The following is a 6,000-nucleotide window of genomic DNA, read 5'->3' as shown; positions in this document are numbered from 1 at the left end:
CAGAAATACCGTAAACCGCGGAATTCTGCAGAAACACTATTCACCGAAATAGGGACAAATTAAATATATTTAAGACTCCAAGTTATTCAGTTTCACTTAAAAAGCAAAACACGAAATACCGCAGAGTTTGCAAAAATATATTTTTCCGAATCTCGTAATAACCGAAATCAGGGAAGAGAGAAAAACCGATTAACAAAGTAATCAGATTAACATGTGAATTAGCAAATTTTCTCTCTACCCTCACCCCTCTATTTATAGTGTTTTGAGGAGGTTCGCAAAAGACCAAAATACCCCTCAAAACAAATCTATTTACCAAAAGCCCTTGACACCTCATCCTTTAATATGTGAAAAGACCAAAATACCCCTTCCACACCCTTCCACACTCTTCTCCATGTTTCTACACCCCTAAGGTGTCATGCAAGGTGGCATAGGTGTGAAATGACCATTTTGCCCTTGGCCCATTAAGGCATGAATAGTAAAAGGCTTTGATTTTGGGCTTTGACTTTGGGCCTTTAATTTTAATTAAGGCTTTGATTATTTTGGGCTTTTAAACCCATAATTCAAATCCATAATTAACAATTAAAATTCCAAATCATATATATATAATTGTCATGTACAATTATATTTCTTTTCGGTTATTGTTCGGTAACTTTTATACAACGTAACGTGTACGTTTATAAATTAACCGTTGTTTCTGCTTGTCATTCTAAATGACATTTATAATTTAATTATATCACGTATAATTAATTATAACCATCTTAATATTAATTATAATCAATTTATAATTAATCAGTAAGATTCTCCGAGTAGCTCCTATATGGTGTGACCCAATAGGATCTGTGTTATGTTGGTAAACAGAGTTAAAACTGTTTTAACTTCTGTTAGTCATGGGTGGCATCTGGCAACACATCATGACCATCCAATTACACAGATGATGCTGTACTGTACAATATCACGATCCAGTAAACAATTTACTTGTGTCAGTTCTTCTGTCTCATAGCTATCAGATCAGTTTTAAGGTAGATATGTGTCATCCTTGTTAACTGTATCTTTTCTTGATCTTGAGTAGATTATCAAATATAATTACTCTTGTAATTATACCGCATGCAGATAATCTAACTCTATCAAGGGGCCCAGTGATGCTATAGCTCGTATAGAGATACGAGGGACAAATAGTATTCTTGGCAGACTATCACTTCCTCAGCTAAGTTATATATATGGAAATGCTACCGTTATGGCTGCTTTTTACGGACAGCGTTAGATAACACTTACTCATATATATTTCTTAGTGGGAACGATAAATACCTCATACTGTAGAACTTTGACACTGAATGAAAAACATAAATGACACGAACACAATTCTATTTAATGTTTCATTCGGGGTCTGTCAAATACCATGTTCCTTGAACATGTATCTATGTGATTAAAATGACATCTCGTGTCAGGTGGTTTGTAAAACTTAACCATCTTTCAATCCACATACTAACCTTATAGCGGTAATTAGTGTTCCTGCTAATTACCTTGGTTAGTGACCTTTTAAGATTAAGAGTATATATCATCTATATTATGGAGTTTCACAATTTCAGTCATGAACTCGAAATGATCCATAAATGCAATAATACTCAAGGCAACAAAATGATTTATAAATAAACATTCAATTCATGAACAAAGCTTTATGATTAATTATCGTATTATTGACTTCTAGATTATTACAAACTAACAATCTCCCACTTAAGCTAGGAGCCAATCATCGTAGGCCCTACTTATACAAATCTCTAGTATTCTAAAAATCTCGTAGATCTAAAGAAAAACTCATAGCCAGTCTCCTATGTGTCTCAGACCCATAGAGGCAATATGCATCTGGTGCTTGGCTTGAGGAAGAGGTTTTGTAAGTGGATCAGCTGTGTTGCTGACTGTGTCAACTTTACATATCTTTACATCACCTCTATTTACGATCTCTCGTATCAGGTGAAAACGTCGTAGAACATGCTTGGATTTCGAGTGCGATCTCGGTTCTTTGGCCTGAGCTATAGCTCCATTGTTGTCACAATAGAGGTCCACAGGGCCTTGAACACTGGGAACCACACCAAGTTCGCTAAGGAACTTCTTGATCCAGAAACCTTCTTTAGCTGCCTCGGATGCAGCTATGTACTCTGCTTCGGTGGTTGAGTCTGCTGTAGTCTCTTGCTTTGAACTCTTCCAGCTCACAGCACCACCATTGAGTATAAACACATACCCAGACTGTGATCTCGAGTCATCATGGTCAGTTTGGAAACTGGCATCAGTGTAACCATTTATTACAAGCTCGGAATCACCACCGTAGACGAGAAACATATCCTTAGTTCTTCTCAAGTACTTAAGGATATTCTTTGCAGCAATCCAGTGCTCTTTGCCTGGATTAGCCTGATATCTACTCGTCACACTCAAAGCGTACGAGACATCAGGGCGAGTGCACAACATGGCGTACATGATAGAGCCAATAGCCGAAGCGTATGGTACTCTACTCATAATGCTTCGCTCATCAGTTGTCGAAGGACACTGAGTCTTGCTTAGCTGAACACTATGCGACATTGGCAGGAATCCTCTCTTAGAATCCTGCATGCTGAACCGATTCAGCACTTTATCAATGTACGTGCTTTGACTTAAACCTATAAGTCTATTTGATCTATCTCGGTAGATCTTTATGCCTAGTATATAGACAGCCTCGCCCAAGTCCTTCATTGAAAAGACTTTCTTTAACGAAGACTTGGCTTGTTGCAAAAAAGGAATATCATTTCCTATTAGTAGTATGTCATCTACATATAGGACAAGAAAAGCGATGGCACTCCCACTAGTCTTTCTGTACACACATGGTTCTTCTTCGCATCTGACGAAGTCAAACTTTTTGATTTCTTCGTCAAATCGAAGATTCCAACTCCGTGATGCTTGCTTCAGTCCATAAATGGATTTAAGAAGCTTGCACACCTTCCCAGCATTCTTTGAATCCTCAAAACCCTCAGGCTGTGTCATGTACACATCCTCTTCTAAATTTCCATTTAAGAAGGCGGTTTTGACATCCATTTGCCATATTTCATAATCATGAAATGCGGCAATTGCTAGGAGTATCCGAATTGACTTAAACATAGCCACGGGCGAAAAAGTTTCATCATAATCTACACCGAGAATTTGTTTGAAACCTTTCGCTACTAGCCGTGCTTTGTATATAGTCATCTTACCATCCATATCTGTTTTTATTTTAAAAACCCACTTGTTAGCTATGGGTTTTACCCCATCAGGTGGTACAACTAGGTTCCAGACCGTGTTGTCATACATGGATTGTATTTCGGATCTCATGGCCTCCAGCCATTTATCAGAGTCGGGCCTATCCATTGCTTCCGCATAGGTCAAAGGATCTTCAGTCTCATAGGCTGAGATCTCGTGCAGTCCCAAGTACCTCTCAGGTGCATGGACTACTCTTGTTGACCTACGTAGCACTTGTTCTTCAGGCTGTTGAACTTGATCTACAACGGTCTGCGAATCTAGTTCTTCTTCAACTTGCGTTGAAGTACTTGAGCTTGGGACTAGAACCTCATCCACAACTACTTGTGGGTTTGGTAGTTCCAGATGCTCATCAGCCGAAAAATCAAGAGGTGGGTTAATCTGATCTGGTTCAGATATTGTATTGTGTGATGTATCTTGAATTTCTTCAAGAATTACATTACTCCCACTACTTCCTTTTGCGAGAAACTCGTTCTCCAAAAATCTACCATCTCGAGCAACAACTATTTTGTTCTCGGATTGGTGATAGAAGTAATATCCTTTCGTTTCCTTAGGATACCCTACGAAGAAGCACTTGTCAGCCTTGGGATCAAGTTTGCCAGACGTCGGGCGTTTGACAAATACTTCGCAACCCCATATTTTAAGATAAGACATATTTGGGAGTTTCCCAAACCATAACTCGTATGGAGTCTTTTCTACTGACTTGGATGGAACCATGTTTATTGTTCGTGCAGCAGTTTCTAGTGCGTGTCCCCAGAAGGATTTCGGCAGTGTGGCTTTACTCATCATGGATCGAACCATATCCAGTAGAGTTCGATTCCGTCTCTCAGAAACACCATTCCATTGTGGTGTCCCTGGAGGTGTGAGCTGTGAGACTATCCCACATTCCTTTAAGTACTCTTTAAACTCAAAACTCAAGTATTCGCCTCCACGATCAGATCGTAGAGCCTTAATACTTTTGTTTAATTGATTTTCTACTTCAGTATTGAATTCTTTGAACTTGTCAAAGGATTCAGACTTATGTCTCATTAAGTAGACATAACCGTATCTACTATAATCATCAGTAAACGTGATAAAGTAAGAAAAACCATTTCTTGTACAAGTACTCATAGGTCCACATACATCCGTGTGTATAAGACTTAACAAGTCACTTGCCCTTTCGCCCTTTTTGGAGAAAGGCGCTTTGGTCATTTTACCTCGTAAACAAGATTCGCATGTGTCAATTGATTCCAGATCAAATTTACCAAGAAGTCCATTTTTATGTAACTTCTTGATGCGTTTCTCATTTATATGACCAAGGCGACAATGCCACATGTAAGTCATGCTTTCATGTGATGCTTTGAGTCGTTTGTTATTTATGTTAAACACGGGTTTATTCATTTCCAGTATATAAAGACCATTTATCATATAAGAAGATCCATAATATAATTCATCTTTGTATATAGAACATCTATTGTCCTTTATCACAAAAGAGAAACCATTCATCTCTAAACATGAGATTGAAATGATGTTTCTGGAAATGCTAGGAACAAAATATACATTTTCTAGTTCCATTACAAGCCCGCTGGGTAGACATAACTCTATATTACCAGCTGTTACGGCTGCAACTCGTGCTCCGTTTCCAACTTGGAGTTGTATCTCCTTGTTATGTAGCTTCCTCCTATTTTTCAGTGCTTGCACATTTGAACAAATATGAGCACATGATCCGGTATCCAGTACCCAATCATTAATAGAGGTTGCAACGTTAACTTCAATAACATTGATACCAGAAACTGAAATTTCTGAGACTCGCCCAGATTTCAGAACTTCCAGATCCTTCAGGCAGTCTCTCTTCCAATGACTTTTGCTATTGCTGAAATAGCAGTCAAAGTTAGTAGAAACTTTTATCTTGGGAGAGTTCGTTCCTAGAACCAACTTCCCTTTGCCTTTGTACTTCGGAGCCACCTTCTTTGGGGCTTTCTTTATCTTCCTCCCACCTTCTTGGATCATGAGGATATGAGAGCTATTCTCAATGTCTTTATCAGTGATCCTCAGCATCCCTTGGGGCTCCTGCAAGCTCTTATCCAACTCTTGCTTATGGGAGTTCACAATGAACTCCGAATAGCTGGGAGGAAAAGAGTTCAGGATAACTTTCGTGGCCAACTCGTGGCTCCACGGATAGTTAAGCTTCTTCAGTTTCTCATCATCGCTTGTCATACGAAGCGTGTGAGTACTGACAGAGCTGCTCTCTACTATTTCAGCAGGGACCGGTGTATTTCGGATATATTCCCTTTTCTCACGTGTTTGTTTTTCGAGCAGGGAGCGTAGAGAGAAGGACGTTTCTTTAGCCATATTACTACAACGTTAAAAGTAAAGATTTTAGCTTTGTTCATGTAATGTTTTATTCTAATGATAAAACTCCCACTGCAAATTTGTTTTATTCCCGTTTTGCAGTAGGACCAAGATCCATGTTTTCACCAATAACCAAGGCAGTGTATGCATATCATGGCTATCAGTTATCTTAGGTAAGCAAACTTTGCTAATCACATCTCTTTGTGATTCTTGGTTTCGTTAAGACATCACGTGTATTTAACGAAGACTTTGCCCCGAGCCTAAAACTCTTTTAGAAATCATCGATAAGTAACCTCACTCTACTTTGTTTTGTTATGTCTCACATAACCCTCGACCACCAAAGGTAAAAGGCGATGCCTACTGAGTAGGTTTCAATCATCAACCAATGAACAACGATGTGAGGAGGATAGA

The sequence above is a fragment of the Carex rostrata genome, chromosome 22, assembly GCF_964058835.1.
Source record: "Carex rostrata chromosome 22, lpCarRost1.2, whole genome shotgun sequence".
Taxonomy (NCBI): Eukaryota; Viridiplantae; Streptophyta; class Magnoliopsida; order Poales; family Cyperaceae; genus Carex; species Carex rostrata.
This window is presented reverse-complemented; position numbering follows the sequence as displayed.